The following is a 15,914-nucleotide window of genomic DNA, read 5'->3' as shown; positions in this document are numbered from 1 at the left end:
CAATGTAATATTGAAACCCTTGAACATGGTAAGTGACTTGCTTATCAGATAACCTTGTATGGTCAAGTGACCTTATTAATCAATTCTCTAATGAAGGCAGTAGACATATGTGCGACTGTCCATACAAACAACTTTCGTGAAAGAACACATTTCAAAGTACTGATGATTGTCTATAACATTTTATATAAATCTGCTACAATATTTACGCGATCGTTATGAACCGTATCATAGTGGCCTCAGGTCATTTAAAGTGCCTGTGCAATGCCCACCCTCACGTTTCCCATTTTAGATCTGTGTCCCACTGAAAAGGGTAGTTATTGTTTTGTTTTTTGCTGAAAATGATTACTCGTATCCAAGTAAATTTGGGATATTTCTCGTGTTGTAGCCACGCCCACCTATCATGAAACGGTCGACTGTTTCCGGATTTCCGACTCTCGCCGAAAGTGCGCCACCATATGACAAAAGTGATAGGAAGTCATACGCCTGAGCCATAATAACACTGGTCGTTCAGTATACTTTTAAACGATATACATTTTTCGGTCGGTGTTTTTTTCTTTTTTGTTGTCTATTTTATTTTAATTTTTTTTGAGAGAGAGTTTTTAGATGTTGTGTTGTGGGCAGTTGCAGTGAAACGTATAACCATAGTGTATGCATTCACACGTTTCTAATCGATCCAAGGTGCGACATCACTTAACCTTAAATTCATTCAACTGTTTTCGTCCATAAAAAAACGACTAGGTTTAAAGAGAAACGCCGACAACGTAAACCTGGCGCAACACTTTTGAAAGAAATAGATTCTGGACCAGCCCATGATCACCGAGGCGGATTCAGAAGAGAGAGAGACGTCCGGCAAGTGTTTCAAATGAGTTGATTTTTTTGCGATCGTGATTAGCAATAATTTTGACAGTTACACGAAAACGAAGCGTCGGACAAACAGGAAATTACACAGCCCTTACACACTGCTAATTGTTTTCATTTTCGAAGGCTAAAAGTTTGGTGATTGGTGTTGAATGTCGAATTCACACCTCTGTTCTTTTTTTACCTCCATGCTTGCAGCTTGATCTGCGTAATAATTTATGAAATAAGAATCCGGGCTTGGTCAATGTGTTTCCACCAAATAAAGTGTTAATACGATGTTATAATTATGACAATCACGCCATGGATCAAGCTAACTCGAATCCAGTCTGAATTTATCTGTATGTGTGTCGATCTCGATTATTTTTGTTATCCAATTAAACGCCGCTTTTAACGCACTTGCCCTCGCCGTGACCCTACGCGTTCACCTATTTCAACAAAATGTCAATTCATTTCCACGCGGCTGTCATTTATTTAGTAACTGTGATTTGTCGTTTTTTTTAATTATTTTATAGTGATCACTATAGTCTAATGTTTAGAATGTCAAAATATGTTCTCTTTTATTTTAATTTTGAAAGTTTTACACAGACGATCGATGAAATAAAACAGTGTAGTGACGTGCCTAGTAACCTGCTAAATAACGAGATAATTCCGACGTCAATTTCTATTTTGTCCAGCAACAGTGTACAAACGTGCGCCGGTGTCGGTGACGATCACGGTGACCAGCTACACCAGAACGGACATATTTCGCATCTAACTCAATCCCATGCAACAAAAATTGATACTATATGTTCATTATGGTCCATTCTTCCTCGACGAACAAGTACATAAGTGACAATATTGTCAAAGACGAGAAAACTGCACAAGAAATTTGCCTTATTTACACGTATCGGCAATGCAAGCTGCCATGCGACTTCCCCTTCTGACGTCACAAGGGGAATTTCTGTATGCAAATGAGGAGCCTCGTTTTAAAATATACAAAAATAAAGTTGCCGTAGACTAAGTTTAAAACACATTTTTTCACTTAAAAACGTAAGTCATGCTTAGAAACATAAAAATTAATAATATTTATGTATCAATTGATAATTTTAGGCGTGAAAATAGCAGCCATTTCACAGGCACTTTAACACTGGTCTTTTGTTATTGAAAATAGAAGATTCAAAATGTACCCCAAAACATATGGTTGACGTTCTTTTAGCATTTATAGGGGATATTGTGGAATGAACTGCCACATTCCAATCACCAGTCAATCAATAAAATATAAATTTGATTTTAACGGTATTGTTATAAGTGTTTTGAAAACTTGTTGTGTGTAACACAGAGAACATCGCTTAATACAATTTGTATTATTATTATAATATTATATATAATCGCCATAGCATGTGACCATACAATGATATGTGACCTTAATTATTATTAAAACTGTAATTTGTAAAGGACTGTTGCATATAAGGATATGCAACCAATGCTATGTTCTATTATATTCAGTGTTGTAGATAGAACCATGCAACCAATTTTAAAAACACTTAGACATTGTACATGAGATGTGATGAACTTTTCAGATGATCACACATTGTCACGGAACCTCATTAATTTGCACAACTGAATTATCTAAAGCCTTTTTGCAGATTGTACAATGCAACTAGTGTCATTTTAGAGGTATTTGGTACAGAAGTTGTTGCTAATATTTTATAAGACAATAGAAGGCCATGTTAATTTTGGACATTGATAATACGGCAAGCACAGATTGAAACCCATCGTTGCTGTAATGTATATTTTACATACACCTTTCTGAAGTTCTGAAAAAATGCATTGGTAATGTAACTGTCATCTGAATTATAGCGCAATTTTTTTAATATACTAGTATTGTGTTTTTGCATCTCATTTGCATAATACCATTCACAAACTGGCGTTGTGAGACATGGATATATCTAGCATTCCTAAAAAGACTGATACGATAGTAAAATTGTACGAACCTATAATTTAACACAGCACGCCTTCCTGCATTTCCACAATTATGTGTATATTTCCACATCTGTATGTAAATTTGCATATCTGTACATACATAGTCACGACAGCAATCTATATATGCCCACAATAGCAATACTGTTGGCTTATAACTACCATTATATATCATATATATATAAATATATGTTTTTCTACGAGATAGACTTTTTCTGTATTCGAATGTACTCGGCATGTTTAGTGTTTAATGTGTTACCTTACGACATTGGAACCTCGTATTGTCAAATCGGCCACATATCAGGGTCATGTTTTAATGATTTCATTTATATTTTGTTATTTCGCCATAAATTTATACATAGCCAAAATAATCTGTACTGACATCGTAAAAGAGTCAACATTTGTTGATTTCCGCTACACGTTGAGGACGATCCTAATTGTTCCAGATGACAAATTGCAGGCATATTAGTTAGCGGCCTGAGTAGTGTGCTTTTTCGAACTTGGTTTGAATTCAGTGACATCTCTTGTGTGTTTATCGAGTACGGTTGCAGCTTAGCATTACCGGTTAATCTCTATTTTAACAGAAAGACGACCATAAATAACCTATATATCATAACGGGTCACCGAATTCGTCCGAATCCACCTGCGAAGATCATTCAGCAGAGTAAACATCTGAATATGACTTCAATAGGTCATGTGGCCCATTTGACGGCATCAGGTTCCAATTGTGTAAGAACATTTTTTCTTATTTCCGTAAAATTAAAAGTAAATATGCAGAATACATTCAGATGATGACAGTGGATAACATTTTGGGATTAACTGGTAAAGAAACATTTATTTATATACATATGATAAATAATGGTAGTTATAAGCTAAAAGTATTGCTAGTGTGGACAAATATAGATTGCTTTCGTAATTACGTATGTACACATGTTTATAGATATCCAACTACAGATGTGGGAAAAATACACATAATTACGGAAATGTGCAAGTGGTGCTGTACCATTGAGCTGCAGGTTCGTACAATAAGTCTTTTTAGGAATGCTAGGTTTATTCATGTCTCACAACGTCAGTTTGTGGATAATAATCACGTTTGTCCATCATGTGTGTTCCACAATGTTTATTAACGCTGATTACTATTTTGCTGTCGCTAACCTGAAATATCGGAACGTTTTTGTTCAGCATTTACACGTTGTTTGTCCTTTGTTCACAACAATACCAATTTACTAGGTGAGGAATTGTTTTTTTCACTTGTTTCTCAAAAATATCTCTGACATAGGATGAAAAAATTGTACATTTGTATATTAATATAGTGATACAAATCCTAATATTGTTGAAAAATTTCATAAAATTTACATAAGAATTTAGTCAGTTTCCAGATTATTAATACAATGGAAGTTCTTTCCCATAATGCAGTGAGTAGTTTAGATTGACTCAAAATGTCTCTAGTGTCAATTATGGAAATAACATGCATACAAATATTACAAGCAAGCATACAAGCAATATACTTACCACTTTTGAATAGTATGAGTTTCATCAACTACCAATAATACAATCTTATCACCATGATGTTGATGTAGCATGTCTATGAAGATGTACTTTGTTCCTTTGGGGTACCATATATATAGGTTGGCAACTTTCAATCATTCTGGATATCTCTGGCCATTTTCGCACTAAATCCCAACAAAGTCAAACTGTCTATCTGGAAGAATTACCAATTAATCAATCACTTAGAAACTAATCACCAAGATATTGAAATAATAACAGGAAGTAAAGATTTCAAAATGAGATGAGCCAGTCAAATTAAAGAATTTCCAGTGACACTACTGTTGTGCAAGTAAATTACCATTTATAAAATAAAACATTCACTATAGAGGATAGAGGGACTGTGACTTGGTTATTCATTAATGAGACAAGAGGCAACAATATTAAAACAAAACCTCCTTGTATCCTTGTTAATGTGACTAACTTAGTAACTTCCTAACATGAGTGGTAGGCGACTGACTAACTATGCCGATCCTACTTTAGATAATTTTTTATTATCCAAGAAACGTTCCGAGCGCCTGTGAATAACACTGGTATTTTCATTTATATCCACACAAGTACGCATTTTCGCGTATATAAATATTGTTACTTGACTAAACAGCCACCAATACCCGACATAGTTCAATCATAATAGAAAACATGTCATATTCAACAAATACTCACCTCATGGTCAATTATTTGTTCGGGTTTCTGGCTCGATTGGCCGGTAAGCGCCGCCATTTTTTGATTTTTTTGTGATCACTTCATGCGCACGCGCAAAGTGCATCACCATGTTTTCGTAAGGCGCTCCCGTCAGCGGAGAGGTACTTGAACGCGATTTGTATAGGTAGTTGGTCAGATCCTTGTGGGCTTTCGCGATTATCAAAACTTAAAAAATACCAGCAAACAAATTTAAAAAAAAATAATAGAATATATGAAAAAATATGAATGATATTATTTTAACAAAAAAAAGCCAAAACTAGGGTCTTATTTTAATCAGATTGGGTTGCAAAGACTAACTAAGGGGTACTAAGCAAATCCTACTAGCAGTAAGCTACGTGTCTTTACAAAATATATCTGTGACAACACAGATCTCACTTTGTAAAGACACACTACATACGGAAGATATACATTGAATTACATTTAATAGGAAAGCACATATATAATCAAAATATACAAACCAATAAACTTACACTAATTATGCAATAATTAAAAACAATTATCTCTACAATAACTAAAAATTGATTATTTCTAATAAAACTAAAAATTGGGCAAGGGGTCCCTTCAGTCTAGCTTACCAGGGCCAAGGGCATAAGTGAGGCCAACATCAAGGCCACGGGGTGACCTTGTAGCTGAAGGGCACTATGCTGCCCAGAGGATGAAGGTCACTGTGCCACCAAGGTCGTGTGTAACCGTGAAGGTGACAGAGCAAGTGAGGGGGTAGCCTGAAGAGTGGCTACTGAGAAACTGAATGGGGGCAGGATAAAATCCTTCGCCTGTAAGCCGGAATGAAGGGGCAAAAAGGCGGAGGATGGGATGGTGTTGGGATTGACGATAATGCACTGTGCACTGGAGCGTAAAAACAAACTGAATGAATGAGCGGTAACAATGGAGACAAAAGAAATTTAGGTATTGCTAAGTGTCGTGTGCAAGTGAGAACTGTTTGGCTACCAAATGAATTAAGCGCTTAATTAAGCAGAGTTGCAAAGACTAACTAAGGGGTGCTAAGCAAATCCTACTAGCAGTGAGCTAAGTGTCTTTACCAAATATATCTGTGACAACACAGATCTCACTTTGTAAAAACACACTGCATACGAAAGATGTACATTGAATTACATTTAATAGCAAAGCACATACATAATCAAATTATACAAACCAATAAACGTACACTAATTATGCAATATTAAAAAAAAATATCTCTACAATAACTAAAAATTGATTATTTCTAATAAAACTAAAAATTGGGCAAGGGGTCCCTTCAGTCTAGCTTACCAGGGCCAAGGGCATAAGTGAGGCCAACATCAAGGCCACGGGGTGACCTTGTAGCTGAAGGGCACTATGCTGCCCAGAGGATGAAGGTCACTGTGCCACCAAGGTCGTGTGTAACCGTGAAGGTGACAGAGCAAGTGGGGGGGTAGCCTGAAGAGTGGCTACTGAGAAACTGAATGGGGGCAGGATGAAATCCTTCGCCTGTAAGCCGGAATGAAGGGGCAAAAAGGCGGAGGATGGGATGGTGTTGGGATTGACGATAATGCACTGTGCACTGGAGCGTAAAAACAAACTGAATGAATGAGCGGTAACAATGGAGACAAAAGAAATTTAGGTATTGCTAAGTGTCGTGTGCAAGTGAGAACTGTTTGGCTACCAAATGAATTAAGCGCTTAATTAAGCAGAGTTGCACAGACTAACTAAGGGGTGCTAAGCAAATCCTACTAGCAGTGAGCTAAGTGTCTTTACCAAATATATCTGTGACAACACAGATCTCACTTTGTAAAGACACACTGCATACGAAAGATGTACATTGAATTACATTTAATAGCAAAGCACATACATAATCAAATTATACAAACCAATAAACGTACACTAATTATGCAATATTAAAAAAAAATATCTCTACAATAACTAAAAATTGATTATTTCTAATAAAACTAAAAATTGGGCAAGGGGTCCCTTCAGTCTAGCTTACCAGGGCCAAGGGCATAAGTGAGGCCAACATCAAGGCCACGGGGTGACCTTGTAGCTGAAGGGCACTATGCTGCCCAGAGGATAAAGGTCACTGTGCCACCAAGGTCGTGTGTAACCGTGAAGGTGACAGAGCAAGTGAAGGGGTAGCCTGAAGAGTGGCTACTGAGAAACTGAATGGGACAGGATGAAATCCTTCGCCTGTAAGCCGGAATGAAGGGGCAAAAAGGCGGGGAATGGGATGGTGTTGGGATTGACGATAATGCACTGTGCACTGGAGTGTAAAAACAAACTGAATGAATGAGCGGTAACAATGGAGACAAAAGAAATTTAGGTATCGCTAAGTGTCGTGTGCAAGTGAGAACTGTTTGGCTACCAAATGAATTAAGCGCTTAATTAAGCAGAGTTGCAAAGACTAACTAAGGGGAGCTAAGCAAATCCTACTAGCAGTGAGCTAAGTGTCTTTACAAAATATATCTGTGACAACACAGATCTCACTTTGTAAAGACACACTGCATACGAAAGATGTACATTGAATTATATTTAATAGCAAAGCACATACATAATCAAATTATACAAACCAATAAACGTACACTCATTATGCAATATTAAAAAAACAATTATCTCTACAATAACTAAAAATTGATTATTTCTAATAAAACTAAAAATTGGGCAAGGGGTCCCTTCAGTCTAGCTTACCAGGGCCAAGGGCATAAGTGAGGCCAACATCAAGGCCACGGGGTGACCTTGTAGCTGAAGGGCACTATGCTGCCCAGAGGATAAAGGTCACTGTGCCACCAAGGTCGTGTGTAACCGTGAAGGTGACAGAGCAAGTGAGGGGGTAGCCTGAAGAGTGGCTACTGAGAAACTGAATGGGGGCAGGATTAAATCCTTCGCCTGTAAGCCGGAATGAAGGGGCAAAAAGACGGAGGATGGGATGGTGTTGGGATTGACGATAATGCACTGTGCACTGTAGCGCAAAAAAACTGAATGAATGAGCGGTAACAATGGAGACAAAAGAAATTTAGGTATCGCTAAGTGTCGTGTGCAAGTGAGAACTGTTTGGCTACCAAATGAATTAAGCGCTTAATTAAGCAGAGTTGCAAAGACTAACTAAGGGGTACTAAGCAAATCCTACTAGCAGTGAGCTAAGTGTCTTTACAAAATATATCTGTGACAACACAGATCTCACTTTGTAAAGACACACTGCATACGGAAGATGTACATTGAATTACATTTAATAGCAAAGCACATACATAATCAAATTATACAAACCAATAAACGTACACTCATTATGCAATATTAAAAAAACTATTATCTCTACAATAACTAAAAAATGATTATTTCTAATAAAACTAATAATTGGGCAAGGGGTTTCTTCAGTCTAGCTTACCAGGGCCAAGGGCATAAGTGAAGCCAACATCAACGCCACGGAGTAACATTGTAGCTGAAGGGCACTATGCTGCCCAGAGGATGAAATTAACTGTACAACCAAGGTCGTGTGTGACCGTGAAGGTGACAGAGCAAGTAAGGGGTAGCATTGGGAGTAGCTACTGAGAAACTGAATGGGGGCAGGATAAAATCCCTGGCCCAGACTGAGGGAATGGCAATTATTACATATGTACTGCAGTTTATTATTTTGATTCGTCCCTGAAATCAAAATCGGTATTTCCACAACCCATATGCAAATGAGGTCTGCGAGCAAACAAAGTAGTCCCTTCAGGAGTACAGTTTTTCGAAATAAACAATATTTAGAAGTATGATAATTTCCCCTTGGGGTACATGAATAGACTTGCCGAGTGAAATGAAATTTGAACAACAGTAATGGTACTTTCAGGCAGTCACTTATTTTGGCCCAAACTAATTTGCATATCACCCATGCAATAATGTTTTCGGTATTTTCACGGTCGATATGCAAATGAACATGGTATTTTCATTGGCTACCGAACTATTTTTATTTTGTAAACACATTTTCGTCTGCTATTTTTATCCAGTTCAAATCGTTCAACAACATTTTTGGCATGTCAGGTGTACATCACATGGAATACTACGATTGGGAGAACTTAATGTATGTTGACCACCTGGAAACTGAGTTTTATAAACCTTAAAGGGCTTTCAGAAGATCCACCAGCAGTAAAATCATCGATTACTATCCAGCCGCAACCATCAGCATCGAGATACCAGGTTTCTGCTGGCGACGTTGCGGCGTTACTCAGTTCCAAATAAAAAATACCAACACCAAAAAAGCAACATTTTAACCGGTAAACAAGACTTAGTCAATCCACGACCAGCAAGCAACATCACACACGAAGTTGTAGCGTGCAGCTCAGCGACAACCGCTGTAGACAAAAGTCATCCCGTCAGTGGAGTACACTCCGCAGTTGCACGGCATGTTTGCCAATGCACAATTATGTGGCAGAACTTTTAACTTCAACATAAACTGTGTATCATTGTCGTCCAGTTCAAGTTCTGGTTCTGCCGTGGTCCCAACTAAACGTCAATGAGTTATTTATTCGGACAGTGACTCAGATTAGATTTATTTTAATTTCAAACAAACAGCGACACGCGTTCTCCGGGCGCGTTCTACACTGACACGCGCTGCTAGGGCGTAACACATATATTGGGCTTAGTCTTTTCCACGAAACGAAACGAAACGAAACCCACACCCAAACCCAAACCCTAACCCTAACTCGCATTTTTTTTTCATTGGCCCAATAATATCTGAGAAAATTTCACACTGTGAAATACGGACGGGACGATGTTTGAGGTCGTTCAAAATCTAAGGTTAGGGTTATGGGTTAGGGTTTCGTTTCGTTTCGTTTTATTTTGTTTCATTTCGTTTCGTGGAAAAGACTAAGCCCTTATATTGGAACATATTAATGGGCAATGGGGTTCCCCGACCTAAATTCCATCCCGGTTTGCACGTTCTTTCTTTAATACGAAATAATCAAGTATGGAACATATGTAATAATAACAGAACCCCACACCCTCCCAGTGGCTTTCGTTGCGTATGGAAGTTATTTCACTCGAGATGCGGTGTATTCTGCTGTACTTTCACTCGCTTCGCTCGTGAAAGTACGGCCGCAGGATACACCGCATCACTCGTGAAAATAACTTCCATACGCAACGAAAGCCACGGGGAAGGTGTGGGGTTCTGTCATAGTATGTCATGACTGAAGTGACCCTCATTAAATAAGGATTGGGTAGTGAGTTGAGTTAGTTGATATAAGGATGCTATAGCCCAAGGGGCTTATGAAATATTCGCGGCTTGGGGAGCAGGATCCTGGGTTCGACATGAGCGTGCGTAACCCAGATGGAAATGAGTATATGATAGGATGCTCCAGCCCAAGGGGCATATGAAATATGCGCGGCTTAGAGACCAGGATACTGGAAGACACGTGTGCATGTGCATGCCAGGTGGATATGGTAGGTTACTTCAGCCCAGAAATATGCACGGCTTGGGGAGTAGGCTTTGAGATTGCATTTGAACAAGTGCGACCCAGGTGGCGATGAGTAATGATATAATGCTCCAGCCCAAGGGGCATTTGATATATGCGCGACTTGGGGAGCGGGGTCCTGGGTGACATGTGCGCATGAACGACCCAGATGAATGTGGTTAGATGTAGGAATGACAAAATGAACCAATTACACATGATAAGCCAACATCCTAAATGTTGTAAATTGACTCAGATACCCTGTAAATGTCGTACATGATGCAATAGAAAAGTTCTAAATACTGTAAATATTGGCTGCGGTACATTATGCAATAGAAAAGTTCTGAATACTGTAAATGTTGGATGCTGCATATGATGCAATAGAAAAGTTCTCAATACTGTAAATGTCAGATTCTATTTTCGATGTTGCCATTTTTTGAAAGGCATGTTGTAAAAGGCTCTCTGGTGTTCTGATGTAGGTAAGATAACGGTTGCTGGACCATCTGCCTAATGTCTGGATGAGGTGATCAGGAATGTGAGCACTTGCTGCGGCGGTAGCTGCTGCGATGCGGAAAGAGTGTCCTGCAAACAAATACGATTGTAGTCCAATCCTTGCGAGCAATGTACGAAGAGACTCTGTGAAGATACGACGATTAAGGGGTGTTCGTTCCGGAAGCATAAACAGTGGTTCGGTTGCAAGGGGAAACATTTTATGTTGCACGGATAATAATTGCTGCAGCATTGTAACTGGACAAAAAACATACCTGTTAGAAAAAGCCGCAAGTCGAAACCTTACCGGAACTGATCTGTTTTAGACGCCTTGATATGAATGGTTATATGGGCTGCATGATCTGGTATACTGATATCAGCCAGGCATAAATAGTACTGCATATTTAAAGTTGAAGTCGGGCAAGTAAACTCGCTGCAGCGGAGAAAACCATAAAAGGATAACAGAAATACTGATTCAAGCATGAGATCGAAATAGGGACCAAATACCCCCTGACGGAGTAGGTTGCACAAACGTTGTATATCTACAGTTATGGGCAACGTGGTCGAGTTTCAGTTCCTCGGAGACGTCTAATTCCCCGGAGTACATAATCAAGGCGAAGAGGTGACTGACCTTGTAGTGTAAACAGTGGATTAGGGTAGCCACCTAATATCTAGTAATTCCGTATGCCTGCCAGATATATCTTAATAGTGGTGTATTTAAGATGCAAGTTCCTAGCGCAGTGCGTCACAAAATATATCAGGGTGTCTTCTGAGATATGGGGATGTACATTTGACTGCCCTGGGATTTCTGAATACGCTGTGGTCATTGAATATGCATAACTCCGGGTAATCGCAGATAGAGTGATGCACACAATGACATATTAAAAGTCCGCTTTGGTGTGCGTCCTTTCTAATACAAAAACCGGATCACAGTGCGACACTCAACTGGCTCCATTTCACACCTGACTCAGTACAAACACCTGTAAATCAGAAACCACAATTAGTTCAGAGCTGTTTTTTCTGCAACATAACCCATAACATTTCATCTAGATCAGACAACTGGAAGTGGGTCAGGAGCATTACTTATTATACGCCGCTCGTATCGCTCGTATCGTATAACATTGCCATTTACACGTGTTGACTACCATGTACTAAACAAGTATGGTGACGTCAATATGTAAATGTCCATACAAACAACATTCGAATATTGTATATCGCTCTAAGATCTCCGATACTTGACTGAACATTTATACTTGATAAACCGTGAGTCTATTGCCAATGTTCGAAAATGTATTTAACTTTTCTTTTCATTACAGGTAAACGAACCATCCAGGCTCTAAAGATGTTGTCAGAAAAGAAGTGCCGAGAAGATAGGCTATCATTATCAAACGGCGAAATGGGTCAGAAAAACGGTACAAACGGTGACCAGCAAACACTGTTAACTACTACTGGTCAACTCGAAGCGCCGTCGGCACCACTACTACATTGTGTAGAAATGCTCACTACTATCATAGACCTAACGAAAACACAACATACACAACCATACAGTGATCTAGGGACAAACAATTTCGTTGATGCATTCCTCAACATCTCCTACTACGGGTAATTAGTTGATATTTTGTCGTAATGTGTACGCTATTGAGTTAGAAAATCATTCGAAGGTTCATACAAAGTATGTCCCAACAACAAACTATTTCAATCTAATTTTGTCACATTAGAGTAGTATTTAATTTTTGTATTTAATCTAATTACAGGGTACTCACATTCAGAACATTGTGACAAAAGCATGGGACAGACAGGCGTCGAGCATCGAACTGTATTTGATGCCAAATGTATTGAGCATCTAGAACAGATTCTTCAAGGTCGTCTTGTGCCAACTGTTATTGCACGACACAGGCAGGCATGGAAGTGCTTTCTGAACTTCACTACCCAGTACAAGTCGCTTATATCTTTCGAAATTCCACTCTCTGTTCCCGTAGTGGCATTGTTTATTTCGTATATGCGAGTCAAAGGTTACACCCAGGCAACAATTAGGAGTTACAGTTCTGCAATTAGTTGTATGCATACTGTTTTAGGTGTCAACAACCCTGTCACAAGTTTTGTCATACAAAAAATTCTAGCTTCATTACAACAATGTCCAATAGTAACTCGTCAATATATTACACTGACAATACTGCACCGGCTTGTTATTACTTTAGACCAGATTAGACGTGACACATACACTGGGAGGTTATTTCGCTCAATGTTTCTGTTTTCATTTCATGCTCGTACACAAATTGACGAAATAACCTTGACACAATCAACTAAAAATTGTCATTTAATTCAATTAGATGACATTTGTTTCATTCCTAATCAGACTGAATCCGGTCTAGCCTCATTTAGCGGTATAAATCTTTGCCGACCTAACCAACCTTCCATAGTTATCTCGTCCTCGGAAGACGAGAGATTCTGCCCCATTGGGGCAATGCTGCAGTATCTTAAGGTACGAGGTCCAGAACCAGGGCCTCTTTTCTGCATTGACGGAATTGAGCCAGTCAATAAGAGGCACTATGTCGCAGTATTCAAATCTTGTATGCATATTTGTGGCCAGGACCCAAATATGTACACAGGTTGTTTTAGTACCGAAGGAGGTAAAGACGCGTATAGACCAGCTGGTAAATTTTAATAACGAACACTCTTTAGTTTGACAAATGTATTCGCATGTTAATTTGGTTGTTATAGTGGTTTAATGCATGCGATCACTAACATAGTGATAGTGATATATGCTATATCCCACTGAACACACGTCCTCAGCTGCAGTAAAATGCTTGTTATCCTTTTAAAAGAAGTAGTACACCATAAATGAATCTAGTTTTCCTGTATCTTTGTTATTATATGTTTGCTGCTTGGCCATGAACCACGCCGATTTTCTTTTCTGCCAACGAGAGTTAATTTGCTTAATGAGTTGATTTTGTTGTTCATTGCCAAAAATAACATATACCAAAACCTGGTGTCACAATATATGATCAGGGCTTTTTATCTCACAAAATAATTGGTGTGAACGCGGATGCCCTCGTTCAGATAATGGTTTTACGCGCCATCAGAAGTTATAAAACAAAATCAAAACAGTGGAGCCAGTTATAGAAACAACCATCAAGTATTATTAGTATTACTGGAGTTCGAGATCATGTATGTACGTCATAGAATTCAACAAATTAACCATGTTTTGCATATGTTTTGATCCTATTTGAAAATGACCACTAATTGATTTTCAAGCACATTTGACAGCAAAACTGCCACTAGCCGACCTTCTTGAATTGGCTTTTGTATGTGAATATATGTTATATGATGGATGAACCGGATTCGGTCTGGCATTTTGAGTCCGATTAGTGAAACAAAATAACGTCCAATCAGTAAGCACTGAATTGTGAGTTTGTTATTAGAGATACCTATCTTTCAAGATAGAACAGTTTACAACTTTCGTAAGGCTGACTTTTCACATATGGAATCTTTGTTAAGCTTTTTTATGGTCAATACTGCTGGACATTGTCAAAGATATTAATAAATCTGTTGGAATAATTTTCATATGTTAATGACAACGTTCTTAATAATATTTAATAATATTTGCATCAATATTGTTGATACTTCTAAATTATTACAGCGAATTGACGTGAGCAAAATTTGTGGGTGAGACAATCAGGAAGAATTTACATTTTCTCTAACTTATATTTTTAATAAATCGTTAATTTTGGTACGTTTCCTGTGTTTTGTTAGTGTAGTAACATTGTTGCTATTTCTAAAAAGGAGATAAATAGGACATATGTATCTACATGCCTGTATCTTTAACTTCAGTTTTTAGTAAAGTTTTTCAGAAAGTAGCTTTTAATAGTTTTTATTGTCATGTAAGGGATGTAATTTCTGACAGTCAACATGGTTTTGTTTAAAATGTTGTGTAATTTCATTCACAAATAAAAAGAAAAAGTTTAGTTATAATAATGCAATTAGGAATTCTCGTTTGAAGCCAAAGACATCTGTCAAAATCTGGATAACGGCTTAAAGGAAATTGTCCAATCATAGCAATATTATTGTTAAAAAAAGCTTTTAAAAAAATAAACATTTTATAAGTATTAAAGTTTCAAAAACATTGTAAATTTTAATTGTGAGAAGTCACCTCGAGTATTGTTCCATTTTCTAGAACCCTTGGCAGAATAACTTAGTTATAATAATAATGTTTATTTCCAAAGTACCATAGGCCGCCGGCCCTAAGTACACTCAAAGATACATCACTAGTATATGCGGTCACAGGTTACACATGGTAAAGATTAAACAAAGATTAAATACAATAGTTAGATATCATTAAGAATTGCTTCCTCTAACAACGTTTCTCTATTAAGAAAAGAATAAAATAAATATTTAGCACAATTTCTAACAGTTTGTGGATTTTTGTTGGTCATTAGGTTAATGAACTGGTGTTGTAGGCGGGGCTGCTTACTGTATATGTTTGGAATATAGCGCTGCCTCAGCTCGTCGTAGGCGGGACAGAGAAGTAAAAAATGAATCTCATCTTCAACCCCACTACAACAAACTGGACAGATCCTGTTTGGTCTTGGTATGTTTAGGTGGCGTCCCTTTTCAATCATTAGACTATGTGATGATGTTCTGAATTTTAACATAGCAAGTCGAAAAGCTGTTTTCATTTCAATTACAAGATACGATTCTAGTTCCAGTTTACGTTTATATAGTTTATATGAACTTAATCTGTCAAATGAGTCTACAACACCACACCATTTTTGGAGATCTATGTCAAAACACCGCTGACGAAACAAGCCAAGAAACGCATTTTCATCGCCCGCACCCTGGTTGTACCACAACTCCCCAAATCCATAACTAAATGGTATTTCTTTTAGTGACTTAACCCAGCATGTTTTGTTTGAGTCAGCCAGTGTGCATTGAAAATTGTAACATTGATAAACGTAACGGTTTGGGTTC

General features: G+C 38.0%; 1 long non-coding RNA gene across 1 annotated transcript; it reads left to right on the top strand.

Annotated features, from left to right (window-relative positions):
* The first annotated feature begins 3,785 nt into the window (after window positions 1-3,785).
* On the top strand, window positions 3,786-15,347 carry LOC146736230 (uncharacterized). The gene is made up of 3 exons (XR_014930915.1): window positions 3,786-3,833; window positions 12,263-12,548; window positions 12,701-15,347. It is a non-coding gene; the product is annotated as an uncharacterized LOC146736230 (long non-coding RNA).
* Window positions 15,348-15,914: the final 567 nt, after the last annotated feature.

This window comes from Saccoglossus kowalevskii, chromosome 11 (genome assembly GCF_978046115.1).
Source record: "Saccoglossus kowalevskii chromosome 11, keSacKowa6.1, whole genome shotgun sequence".
Classification (NCBI taxonomy): Eukaryota; Metazoa; Hemichordata; class Enteropneusta; family Harrimaniidae; genus Saccoglossus; species Saccoglossus kowalevskii.
Note: the sequence above shows the minus strand (reverse complement) of the source record. Positions and strands in the feature narration are given on the sequence as shown.